General features: G+C 43.3%; 1 long non-coding RNA gene across 1 annotated transcript; it reads left to right on the top strand.

The window, feature by feature from the left end:
* Positions 1 to 5,962: 5,962 nt before the first annotated feature.
* Positions 5,963 to 12,188, top strand: LOC142785416 (uncharacterized). The gene is made up of 2 exons (XR_012888957.1): positions 5,963 to 6,104; positions 12,001 to 12,188. It is a non-coding gene; the product is annotated as an uncharacterized LOC142785416 (long non-coding RNA).
* The last annotated feature ends 1,857 nt before the right edge of the window (positions 12,189 to 14,045 follow it).

Genomic DNA, 14,045 nt, shown 5'->3' with positions numbered 1-14,045 from the left:
TTGATTCATAAAGAAAGCAACAGAATACCAGTCAAAAGGGTGTAAGGCAGGGGGATACAATATCCCCAATGCTATTTACCGCGTGTTTACAGGAAGTTTTCAGAGTCCTAGAGTGGAAACAGTCAGGCATAAGAGTTAATGGATAGTACCTTAGTAATTTCCGGTGCCGCGCAGTTCCCAACCGAATTTAAAAATAATCCGCGTGTTGATAGAAATGCATTAAGAGCTCTGGGGTGCGGCCTCACCGGTAACCACCGCCCGGAACGCACTCCCTCACCTGAGAAGGATTGGCCTTTTGGTGCAGTATCTGACCACTACCTCCCACATGCATACGTCAAATAACTCACGGCCCTCAGTCCCCAGCAGCTGCGAAGCAACTGACCACGGCGGTGGTCAGATCTGCAACGCAGCAGAGGGTGCTAAGAATCTCTGGATCTGGACAGGCCGCCATTGGAACCTGAACTTGGCAACATTTAACACTAGAACCTTATCTAGTGAGGGAAGTCTAGCTGTACTATTCGAGAAGCTAGAGGGTGTTAAATGGGATATAATAGGGCTCAGTGAGGTTAGGAGGACAGATGAGGCCTATACTGTGCTACAAATTGGGCACGTCCTTTGCTATTGGGGCTTCGCTGACAGAAGAGAACTGTGAGTGGGGTTTCTAATTCACAGAAACATAGCTGGCAACATAGAGGAATACTATAGCATTAATGAAAGGGTGGTAGGTATTGTAATTAAACTGAATAAAAGGTACAAGATGAAGGTAGTACAGGCTTACGCGCCTACATCCAGTCATGATGACGCTTCAGTTGAAAGCTCCTATGAAGACGTGGAATCGGCAATGAGTAAAGCAAAAACACAGTATACTATAGTGATGGGCGACTTTAATGCAAAGGTAGGGAAGAAGCAGGCTGGAGACCAGGCAGTAGGAGATTATGGCATCGGCACTAGAAACGCCAGAGGAGAGCTACTAGTAGAATTCGCCGAACGCAATAATTTGCGGATTTGAAATACCTTCTACCGAAAACGAGAAAACCGCAAGTGGACATGGAGAAGCCCTAATGGCGAAAATAAGAAAGAAATAGACTTTATAATGACTGCACACCCAGGAATCGTGCAGGATTTGCAAGTAGTTGGCAAGGTACGATGCACTCACCATAGATTGGTACGGTCTCGAATTCGCCTAGACTTGAAGAAGGAACGACAGAAACTGATACGCAAGAAGCCAATCAATGAGCTAGCACTTAGAGGGAAAGTACAGGAATTCAGAGTGTCACTGCAGAACAGGTACTCAGCTCTTAGTGAAGAAACCAACCTTAGCGTAGATACAATGAATGATAATCTGACGAGTATCATTACGGAGTGTGCAGTGGAAGTTGGAGGCAGGGTAGTTAGACAGGACACTGGCAAGCTTTCCCAGGAAACAAAGAACCTAATTAAGAAGCGTCAAATCATGAAAGTGTCGAGTAGAACAGACAAAATAGAACAGGCAGAGCTTTCGAAGTTGATTAATAGACGTAAATTATGCGATGTAAGAAGGTATAACATGGAGAGAATTGAACACGCTCTGAAAAACGGAGCAAGCGTCAAAGCAGTGAAGAGGAAACTTGGGATAGGCGAAAGTCGAATGTATCCACTAAGGGACAAAGAAGGCAAAATAACTACCAATATGGATAGGATAGTTAAAATAGCTAAGGAGTTTTACAGAGATTTGTACAGTATCCGAGACAACCACGACCTTAATACTATAAGAACTAGCAGTAACCCAGATGACACCCCACCAGTAATGATACAACAGGTCAGAAAAGCTTTGGAGAGCATGCAAAGAGGCAAAGCTGCTAGTGAGGATCAGGTAACGTCAGACCTGCTGAAAGATGGAGGAAAGATTGTGTTAGAAAAACTAGCCACCCTGTTTACGAGGTGTCTCCTGACGGGAAGGGTACCAGAGTCTTGGAAGAACGCTAACATCATCTTAATACATAAGAAAGGAGATGACAAGGACTTGAAGGATTACAGGCCGATCAGCTTGCTCTCTGTAGTATACAAGCTATTTACAAAGGTAATTGCTAACAGAGTAAAGAAAACATTAGAATTCAATCAACCAAAGGAACAAGCAGGATTTCGAACAGGCTGCTCAACAATTGAGCACATTCATACTATCAATCAGGTAATAGAGAAATGCTCAGAGTGTAACCAACCACTATACATAGCCTTCATAGATTACGAGAAGGCGTTTGATTCAGTAGAAATATCAGAGGTTATGCAGACATTCCGGAATCAGGGCGTAGATGAAGTATAAATAAACATTCTGGAAGATATCTACAGGGGATCAACTGCTACCATAGTGCTTCATAAAGAAAGCAAGAGAATACCAATCCAGAAGGGTGTAATGCAGGGGGGCACAATCTCCCCAGTGCTATTCACCGCGTGCTTACAGGAGGTTTTCAGAAGCCTAGAATGCGAACAGTTAGGGAAAAGAGTTAATGAAGAATACCTTAGTAACTTGCTTCGCCGAAAACATTGCATTGCTGAGTAACTCAGGGGACGAATTGCAACTCATGATTACGGTGGTAGACCAGGAGAGCAGAAAGGTGGGTCTTAAAATTAATCTGCAGAAAACGAAAGTAATGTACAACAACCTCGGAAAGGAGCAGCGCTTCGAGATAGGTAATAGTGCACTTGAATTTGTAAAAGACTATGTCTACTTAGGGCAAGTAATAACCGCAGAGCCTTACCACGAGATTGAAGTAACTAGAAGAATAAGAATGGGGTAGAGTACATTCGGCAAGCACTCACAAATTATGACAGGTAGATTGTCAATATCCCTCAAGAGGAAGGTATATAACAGCTGTATCTTGCCGGTACTTAGCTACGAAGCAGAAACCTGGACACTTACAAAGAGGGTTCAGCTTAAACAGAGGACGACGCAGCGAGCAATGGAAAGAAAAATGGTAGGTGTAACCTTAAGAGACAAAAAGAGAGCCGAGTGGATTAGGGGACAAACGGGGGTTAAGGATGTCATAGTTGAAATAAAGAAGAGGAAATTGACATGGGCCGGCCATGTAGCGCGTAGACAGGATAACCGCTGGTCATTAAGGGTATCTAACTGGATTCCCAGAGAAGGGAAGCGGGTTAGGGGGAGACAGAAGGTTAGGTGGGCAGATGAGATTAAGAAGTTTGCGGGTATAAATTGGCAGCAGCAAGCACAGGACCGGGTTAACTGGCGGAACATGGGAGAGGCCTTTGTCCTGCAGTGGACGTAGTCAGGCTGATGATGATGATGATGATGATGATAATGATGATGATGATGACTTCCTTGACGATTGAACGCATAGAATATATAACACACAGTAGTGATTGATTATACTGGCACAACCAATTGTTGCAGTGCATTAGCGAAGGTCTTCCACTCTTCCCATTGTTCATGCAATCACATAAAATTGAATCCAACTATGTTAGAAAGTTGTCATGCAGCCATGGTCAACTACATTGAAATATTAACATGCGTTACCAATTGCATCAAAAACAGTGGTCGTGCTTGAAAATACAGCTACGCATCTGCGTGTCTGCGTATTTTCTCGCCATATTGATTCATTGATATGTGGGGTTTAACGTCCCAAAACCACTATATGATTATGAGAGACGCCGTAGTGGAGGGCTCCTGAAATTTTCTCGCCATATAACGCATACTTGGTCAATTTTTATTTGCCCATCTCCGTGCCACACAATGAATACATCTATCTATCTATCTATCTATCTATCTATCTATCTATCTATCTATGTATCTATCTATCTATCTATCTATCTATTTATCTATCTGTCTGTCTATCTATCTATCTATCTATCTATCTATCTATTTATCTATCTGCCGACGATTTTGAGCTCACGTAGCTATAGCAGTTACGTTGTAATCAGTGGCCTGACCAAGGAGTGGCACACGGGGCTGGTACCCTCACACTCTCACCAACATTTCTTGCACCATGACACATGGTACACAAAATTATAATTGGCTAATTCTCTCTGCCTGATTCCCACTTCACATTAAAACTGTGTGCGGCCCAGCCTGTGAAATGTATTACTGACAACAACCTTATTTGGGACACAGTGTATCTAGCACTGGGGAGCGGAAGTGTAAAACGAATAAGAGTGGGAGCTCATATCTTGATGACACTCTGAGAAAGTCAATCTACAATTCTGAATTTCACTTGGAACAAGATAACTTTTCGTCCAACACAAACACAGGAAAAACAGGAAAAAATATCCTGAAACGGCAAACCGCAGTTTTGGAGACGCAGCAAGTTGTAAATGCTGACGAGGCTTCGCCGCTGTTGTTGTTGGCAGTGTGAAGAAATGTAAGGCCAGCGTTAAAGCAAGCGTGCACGGAAGAGATCAAGGTGGCAAAAGAGGTGGCCATTGCACTAGCCATAAGGTAGACAAAAGAAGAAATGATAGTCATCTACTCGCAAAAAGCAGTGAGAGACTCGGCTAACAGCCGAGTCGCCCCCGAAGCCTTGCGGATCTAACTCACACGCCAGTTCGCTTACGAGTACGGACACCTTTCCACATCTCGAACGATGAATCATGGGAATGTAACGGTGAGGCAGCTCAATGGCTGAAGGAACAAGTCGTCACAGCACTAAGCCTGCTTTCTCCCGGGTAGCTTGAGCGAAAGAGACTGAAAGGGGAAAAGGACACGACAAATTTCACCCTTTATTACAAAGCATAAGGAGTGAAAGTTAGAATTTTTCACCACCTTATCAGAAGCTAGGCTAGAAATGCTTGGTCGCATGGCGGCGCTAACATACTAGAACTTATTCAAGCGCGATGATTCTGACGCACGTCTACCTCGAACTGTACCCGTCAAATAAATGAATTGTCTGTGAGGTAAGAAAGACCCTAGAGCATGTGCAGTGGGAATGTCGGGGTGAAAGTACAGAAGTGGGTGAACAGCCAATCATCACCAGGTTGATCAGAGGTGCCTTCATTCAGCTGCTCCTCCGAGGATCAATGCTGGGCTGCTTAAGGGCCGAGGCTGCCGCTATGGTTCAAGGATTCATGGCCATCACCAAGGGAGGACCATGCGCATCCCACCAACATTTGCTCGCCTCTCAATAAAGTTTTCCATGTCGTTCATTTATAAAAATGCAGAAACAATATAAAATTGCTTGTAATAAAGTAGGCTGTATTTTACCTGAAACAAACAATTAGGAAGACTTAGACTTGACGAATTGAAGGTAGACGTCTCACAGCTAAACAAACAGTAAGACAGGCTGTGACATACGGACAAACCCAAAAGAACACGACACACACCAAAAATAGATGCAATCATATAAATGTGCTTTTTTTGTGGATTGTGTCCTAGCGTCAGTTGTGGTTGTAGTTTCTTCTTAGTTAATGGTGGTAGAAGTGTTGGTTACGGGCTCTTATAGCAATGTAGTCAGCATTTTATATGCACTATCACGACTCGGGAAGTGACCGCGTAGCATTCATTGGCCCTGCAGAAATAAGTCAGCGAGCGTTACTTTTGATAGGCACTGCACCAGCGTCAAATGAATTAGCGAAAAAAAGAGAAAAATAGGCTACTTGTAATATACTCGTAATGACAAGCACTCACCGAACAGATTTGAAGAAATAAAAAAAAGTCCCAGCTTTGCTGCAAATGCGAAGCAATGAACACGCTAGCAACCAATTTGAAGGTCACGAAACGAAGGGCAAGCAGATAGAAACGTGCCCCACGTTTCTCAGACACAAAAACGCATAAAATGTACTCGCAGGTACAGAGTAACGTGAATGATCACCTCAGCTGTTACTTCGCTGTGTTTCAAAAGCACGCCCTTTTCGCAAATGAAGGCTGTGGAACGATTGCAGTGACCTTTAGGCGCCCGGTAACTACATCAGAATTGTTCTGACAAATCTCAAAGGCTAGCCAAGACGTACGATTCTCCCACTGCAATATAAGGGCACATGATCGAGCGTACACTCCCTTATTCTCTACGCAGGTCAAAGGACGCATGAGAGATGAGAGCCGCCGCGTGCTCACTGCGCCTTCTTGCTGATAATGCTTAAAACACGATAGTTACCCCCTGATATGACAGCCAACAGCGGTAAGTGGTAGATATCAATAGGTTGTCGTTTAAACTCTAAGGAGGTACTTCTCGGTGTGTCAATGATTAACACCTCGCATTCACGGAGTGGAGGTCGCACGTTCGATTCCATGCGCCAGAGTCTTTTTTTTCTGGGAGATTGTTTCTTTCTTACACTTTCAGTATATTGACACGTATACATATACGACACATGACACCGACGCCCGCCGACGCCGCTGGCTAAATCTATATTGATTTATGGGGTTTAACGTCCAAAAACAACCATATGATTATGAGAGACGCCATAGTGGAGGGCTCCGGAAATTTCGACCACCTGGGGTTCTTTAACGTGCACCCAAATCTGAGCACACTGGCCTACAACATTTCCGCCTTCATCGGAAATGCAGCCGCCGCAGCCGGGATCTGATCCGGCGACGTGCGGGTCAGCAGCCGAGTACCTTAGCCACGAGACCACCACGGGGCGGGGGGGGGGGGCCATTTGTGGCTCAATCCAGCTAAGAGTGTCCATATAATTGCTATCAAAATAAAAAGACACAGTTCTTGGTGAAACGCTGTGACAAAAAGAGATGATTTCGTCGCACGACATTCACATCTACCAGGCACGACGTCTGCCACAATGTTTCTTGCCCTCAATGTGCAATAAATTATTTATCAATTACACTAGGCATCTCTCTGTTTTCTATATGATGAATCAGGTATTTCTGTAGTTATCTACTCATTGCTAGAAATTTCAGTCTTTTATGAACACTATACACCTATCGCAATTACATTCAGCATTGACAATATACGTATTCAAAAACTAATTCAAGATATACAAGGAATGATTGAAAACACTTGCGTGTTCACTACTTAAATGAAAATTATCAACTGCCTCTAAAGACTAAGGGACAATCTATGAGAGGTATCTTCTCTTGCTAAACTGATATTTGCTTTTGTGACCAAGTAGCAAAGTGTGTAGCAAAGATCAACGATAATTTGCCATTCGCTGTTGTACTTTATATTCGTTTTTGTTAGCCCATTAATCAATAATTATGATACTCATTTCCACGTGTAAAATATGAACTTGCGCAACAACTGTCAGCGAAGAGTAATATCAGCTTACACAGATCAATGAAGAATGTTCTTTGTGACTCCGCGCAACAGGTTTTTTCATGTGTAACATAGCTACGTTCCAAAGAAAGTTGAAGAATTCTGGAAAGGCCATATCTATCATGATTTTTTAACTCGAGTTACACAAAGTTTATGATGCAACCCTGATCACCGCTAAGAATGCAGGTGCGAAATGTTGGCGTGCCTAAACAGTGAGTGGTGAAAAACTCGCGCGCACACACACACACACACACACACACACACACACACACACACACACACACACACACACACGCACACGCACACGCACACACACACACACACACACAAGTACACGCACACACACACACACACACAAGCACACATACACAAGCACACGCACACACACAAGCACACGCACACACACAAGCACACGCACGCACACACACAAGCACACGCACACACACACACACACACACACACAGAGAGAGAGAGAGAGAGAGAGAGAGAGAAACAGTATGCAATATGTTTTTATTGCATGAATTGCGTTTTCGGACTATGCCACAGTACATTGGCGTTATCGCTACTCTTCCTAGTTGTTATTGATTCGCGCTTTCTCGAGCGACATTCAACACTTCCTGCCTGCTCGTGATACCGCTTCGTCTCCGCGCAGTTCCCTGGATCTTTTCATCACTCCAATGTGTGAGCTTAAACATTGCTCATGATTGCACGACTATCGACTTAGCAATTTTTCGTTTTTTCCTTCTCATGCGTGATGTTGAAGACTAAGTTCCACCGATTGAAATACCCTGCTGGTACTGGCGAGCTGTCAATTCAGAAGTCTGCATGGACTTTAGCGCATGGTTGAATAGTGTATATGAAGTTACACCAGTAAATAGCAATGTATGTTCCAATGTTTAGCAACACGCTAGTCGAGAAACGCACCTAGTGTTCACAAGCTATAGCCTGATTGATACCTTCGTCGGCCAGAATGCCACCTGTGCGAATAACGCTGAATCCGCCTTCGGCACGCAGACAATAATTGTGGTTGTATAATATTTTGGCGAAATCCAGGAACAAAAAAGAAATAAATAGGTCAAACGCGACACAATATCACTGACAAACATTGTTCCAGAGCGAACATTTGAGCAAGGTAAACATTTGAAGTGTGCTCGGCTGTGCAATTGTTCACGTGAGCCCATAGCACGGCTGAGAATTTGGAATTGAAAGGATGGTAGGAATTGGAAGGCGTATCTGATCACTGATACTCAATTTACACGAGAAATTAAGGCAGTCCGCTATCTTGAGGACTAAGCTATTTACGCATTTACCGGAACTCAAACTGCGAAATGAGCCTGATATGAATGTTGCAGGCTACTTTCGGGTATAACTCATTTTGGTTTTGAAAAAAAAAGGAGTAATACACCTTTAGTAGATGAAAAGCGATGCAGTTCAAAGTTTAAGTTTGCCAAAACACAAACACGCACTGGAAGACGTATATCTGTTGTGCACACTCGCCAGGAGTTGGCGTAAGAAAACGCTTGTGTTGATCCCTGGATGGTCGATCTTTCGGCCGTGGTAATAGTCATTTTCGTAGGCTCCCGGGAACTAGTGAGCAGCTCTGCCAGGGTGCAACACCAAGGCGTGGTATACGAAATGTCGGGTGCCGAATGTCCACAAAGCCACATAGGTGAAAATAACTGCTTTACGGAAAGAATACGCTAGCGCAAGAACGGCGTCCGGAAGATGGAAGTGCATTGCAGTGGCCTTGCAGAGCATTGTCAGAAGCACAATTGTCAGATTGACTTCGACGGCGCTTCTGCCACAAAAATGGAAAATAATCTGGAAAAGAGGCTCATGCTCGAGCCCTGGCAAATACAACACGCACTGTCAATCATGAACCGGCACCAGGGAACAATGCCTTTTATATAAGTACACGGCCTCCGAAACGTGAGGGAAAGGAAAAAACTGAGCCTAAGACACTACAACAATGCACCTGCACGCTTCCCTGGTCATCAGAGTTACCCCTCATCAAGCTGGTCTCGAGACGTCGGGTTTTCGAAAGATTAATTGTCGCTGGAGGTAATTCTATTACCGTAATCCTCCACGCAGTCAGACAGACTTTTGTCAAAATGCTGACATTTCAGTATATATACTAAGTGGCGCACTGTTAGTGATGGGCAAAATAATGTATATCGACCGTTTCTTCCGAATGAGCAAGGAGGCAAATAAGGTTGACCAACTACGAAGACAAAAACTACCACTGCCTGAAGGTTTTTTTTTCAATGCCAATGAAATGTGCCTGATTAAGACGTTCACCTCCATATCAACTCGTCATTATCTGCTCTCCACATTTGGCTAGCTTAGGCTCCCACTATTCGTTCACATGAGAGAGTACCTAGTTAGTGCTGCCTAATTGTGGTAGCCATCAGTGGAAATTCCTTGAGTTGTGTTAATATTCATAAGGCAGTGTCTTGCATTCCTCAAGATAAGGGAGCTTGCAAGGTCACATTTAGAAGGCATTTATTTATACTCCCAACACAATTTCACATTAGGCACCTTGATACCAGCACCGAGATGCCCTACTCATGTTTCCTAATGTTGCCTCTCACATTGGCCCTCTAAGAAGCATGGTGTTCGGACATGACGCATCATCGTTGTTGATACCATGCGGACTACCAACGGGGATGCGTCACAGTGGCGCTGCGTTCATGTGTGGGTTCAATATTTGCAGCACGAGCACTGCGAGGTGGCAGTAGATAGGGCGCCTAATAACAGCCGTTTTAGGATTGGACCGCTGTTGCCAGCTTCCACCAAATATGGCGAAGCTTTTGTGCGCTGTCATTACGTGAGCACTCGAGATTACGTGATTAGCTACGTGAGCACTCTTACGGTCACCAAGTACTGCCACAGCAGAACTGATTCACGATATGCACGATCAGCAGTGCCTTGCCAGGCGTAAAATGTCGCAGTCCACACACTTTGTTTTGCAACATAACGCTGAGCGACACTGACGCGAGTTAGTGGAAAAGACGCTATAGCTCACCGCTAGCGAGGCGTCTCTGTACGGGCGCACCTGGCGCTTCCGCTATGTAGAGTAGACTGCCTACATAAAATGCATGAACGCAGAAACAGCACTTTCAGTTATCTATGCATACGCGAACGACCTCAATTGCACATGTTTCCTGCAGCGAAAAAAAAATAACAGGGAAGAAGTACGTACTACTCGTGTACCGAACTTAAGAAGCCGTGCAGGTTACCAGCAGCCTCGCTTCACTTGTGAAACAAAAAAGTGTTTGACGGCATTGGCTCGCTGAAAAGCGCTAAATTCGCACGCCCCTTTTGCAGTGATTATTTATTATGTTGCACAACAGCTATGATTTTGTACTCCTTAGGCTACACTGGCTGCCCTTTAACTGTCACCACTACGTTTAGAACCGCAAATTCGATGATTACCTTCAGCCCGCGAGTTTCGGTTCTTATGCTTCAGCCCTGCGAGAGTGAGAAACAGAAAACGTTTCTTAGGTGATCAAAGAGTGAATGTGAGAGGTTCCCTTATTTCAGGAACTTTCTGACTTGAAGCGCCAGGCGGGCCCGCGTGACGAGTTGGGGTTGGTCGACTTTCAGGAATACCACTGGCACCATAACCACTACGCCACTTTTGCGGGCCATGAGCTTTTTCTTACCTACGTTCATGTGGGGCTTATCACTTTGTTACTTAAGACAGGAAAAATGGCATGCGTGGCTGGCTCTCAAATTTTATGCAACTATGGCATAGTTGATGACCCCTAACATTGTTCTGAATCTGTTGTCTCACAGTGAACGAACAAGAAAAAACAAAACCAGCGCAATTCTGTTCTCTATGTTTAAATAACTTTAAATTTGCTTTCGTGTCAGGGTGCCCATCTTGCTTCATGAAAGGGAGGCTCCGTAGTAGGCGTAGCCTCGGTAATATAATGAAGCGCCTCGCAAAGACCGCGTTTCGCAAGCACAATATATAAAGCATAAACTATCAACGTGGCGAAACGTTTGCAACGATGTTGGCTGGGCCGACGGGGATAGGCTACTAGCTCGCACGTTTCTCGGCCTCGATGTTAACAAGCGCACCGAATGCGCTTCACTCTAACGACCCTGGAATAGGTATCTGCTGCGAAGAGTGCCACTGTAATAGGAAGCCTAGTGAAGCAAGCAGAAAACAAAATAAGTAGATGGGCGAGTAACATAAAAGGGTCGCTTTTCTGTGTGCCGAAAGCAACCTGCTCATTAGCTCTGGCCAAGCTCTTACTATATTGAGGGTGTTGTAAATTTTACGAGCCTCTATACTTTATTTTTTGTTACTCTGTAGCTAAAAGAAAACATGTTTTGCATATTACGCTTTCTTGAAAATTTTTGCCTCACTACTGCTGATGCCAGATATATGGGTTGTTTTACGTGCTAATACCACGATACAAGCGTACTGCAGTATATAGATGCTCCGGAAAATTCGAGCACCTAGTGTTCTATATTACGCACTGACATCGCACAGTATTTGGGCCAATAGCAGATCACCTCCATAAAAATGCGACCGCCACGGCCATGATCAAACCAGTTTCGTTGCCTAAGCCAGCGGTCGAGCGCCGCAACCAGTGTTTCCTTTAGGCTGGCAGTTTTGTATTCTTCCTGCTCGTGGTCCTATGCGTCGCAGATTAGCAAAACAATGCGGACTTTGACAGTGTGTTTAAAACCTACAGATTCGCACACAACGCGGCAGTGTTGAGGAAACATTAGTTTTTTTTTCTCTTATTCTAGTTTCTTTGTCTTAATCTCTTCTTCTTTTCCTTCATAACAGGGTGGTGAACTTGATGCCCACGTGTTTGGACTATCTGCCCTTGATGATGATGACGGTGATGATGTCTCAACTACAGCTCATGCCCACTCATTGGAACTGGCCAACAACGAGTTATATGAATTTCAGGCATTTAAAGTAATAAATATTTCTACGAAAAGAAAGAAAGAGTGTAATCAAAAACAAAGAAAGTGCCCTTTTTGTTTATTTCTTCCTCCTCCTTGTTTCCCGCCAACGATTAAGATTTCTAGCAATTTAGTTGAGAACGTGAACATACCACACGAACAAAAGAGAACAAAAATTATGTATACAAATTAAATTTCGGAGTTATTGTTACCTACGTGATTGAAATAGCCCTAACTTCCACCGAGTCGAACTACTCAGGGTTACCCAGAAAACCACCAGCATTCAACACAGTGAATGTATTATATGGTGTTCACCTAGAGGCAAATGCGCGTGGTGCATCCAACATTGCAGTACCATGTTACTCATTTATATTGAAACCCTCACGACAACTTTTCACTTGAAATAGGACGGTTGGGTGCCTGTGGGATGCAGTAATATTCTTCTTTATCTTTGTAAATGACTTACTGACGCATTCAATCAGTGCCGCTGCGGTAGGGCGCTTCATAAAGATTCCTGGCCTCTTGTATCTTTTCTCGTGGTGGCGCGAGTCGAGCTTCTGCTTGCCTATCGGTAATTATGCAGTTCCGTAAGTTATGCGCGTCACTCGGTGAAGCTACGTTGCACTACATTATCTTCACGTGTGGTAGTATTTTGCCAAAACAACTCTAAAAGGGGCCGTTGGTGCAATTTTTTGTCTAGCAACAAAACATGTTTCGTTAAGAAATAGAAGCACTGATGCTTGATTGATTCGCTTTAACTAGAAGGTCAAAAACAATACAAACTAAATCCGCCTATGATTTAAATATGTACAGTCACGTAAACAGGTTTTCGTTAAAAAAAAGAAAACTCTGACGTTGTTGTTTTTTGTATTCAAGCATATAGCCCGTAAGTCTTCACGTTGTAAAATGCAGCTTTTTATAGGAACCTTGCACTGCTTGTTTCTAGAATAATAGTTCATCAAAAAGATTGTATACCGCAAAACTTGGGCACATCGATATTAAGTCCATACAACTTCGTCGCTGACTTCGGATGTATATATTGAGATGTGTGTCACGTACAGAAACACATTTTTATTCAACTAATGTGATATTGCCTTCTTTTTCTCAGCTTTAACTCTAGTATTGTATTTTCCTTTCTTATGTATACTGTTAACTGTTTTCTGGTGATGTACCTATTGTCTATACTTTTTATATCAGCACGTCGTTCAGTTTATTTTCTACTGTGAAGTGTTTGTTACATTGACCTCGATTTTTTTAAGTATTTATATACATTACGTTTACTGTATTATGTATTGTACATGTTTCAAACAACGTCATTGTCACAACTGCCTAGTAAATGGTTCACTGATCCCATCAAGTTGTCAATCAACCACTTTTAACCAGTCAACTTCTTCAAAACATAATTCTTGACGTGAAATGAGGTGTATTGAATTTATTCGATTTGAAATAACAAAATTAAAAATCAATCTGTCCGAAAACATCTTTTCGAATATTCGACCGTACGTTGATAATACGCACAATCCACGTCTCATGTTCAAATAAATACTTTAAACTGAACCACTGTATGTAGTTACCTACAAAAGAGATATTCCCAGTGAATACTACTAACAGAAAAAGACGCAACACAATTTTAAAATCAACTGTCAAGACATCAAGTTCTGGAGCAGCTGTTCATCAACTATGACAAATGCTCAGATATCACACCACCCTATAAACGTTTTTTGTTCTTCTTTATAACATTACCATAACGCTCATTCAACCCTAAAACACGGTAATGCACTCCATTGCATGACTATAGCAAGGTGAATTTGAGCATGATCAAGCATGCATTTTAGTTGCGATGTAGTGCAATTGTATAGTTATTGCTGCAACGCATTGAGTAGAAAGTTATCACCTAAATACTGCCACATTTCTTTCTCAAGT

Source organism: Rhipicephalus microplus, chromosome 2 (genome assembly GCF_043290135.1).
Source record: "Rhipicephalus microplus isolate Deutch F79 chromosome 2, USDA_Rmic, whole genome shotgun sequence".
NCBI classification, from domain to species: domain Eukaryota; kingdom Metazoa; phylum Arthropoda; class Arachnida; order Ixodida; family Ixodidae; genus Rhipicephalus; species Rhipicephalus microplus.
Note: the sequence above shows the minus strand (reverse complement) of the source record. Positions and strands in the feature narration are given on the sequence as shown.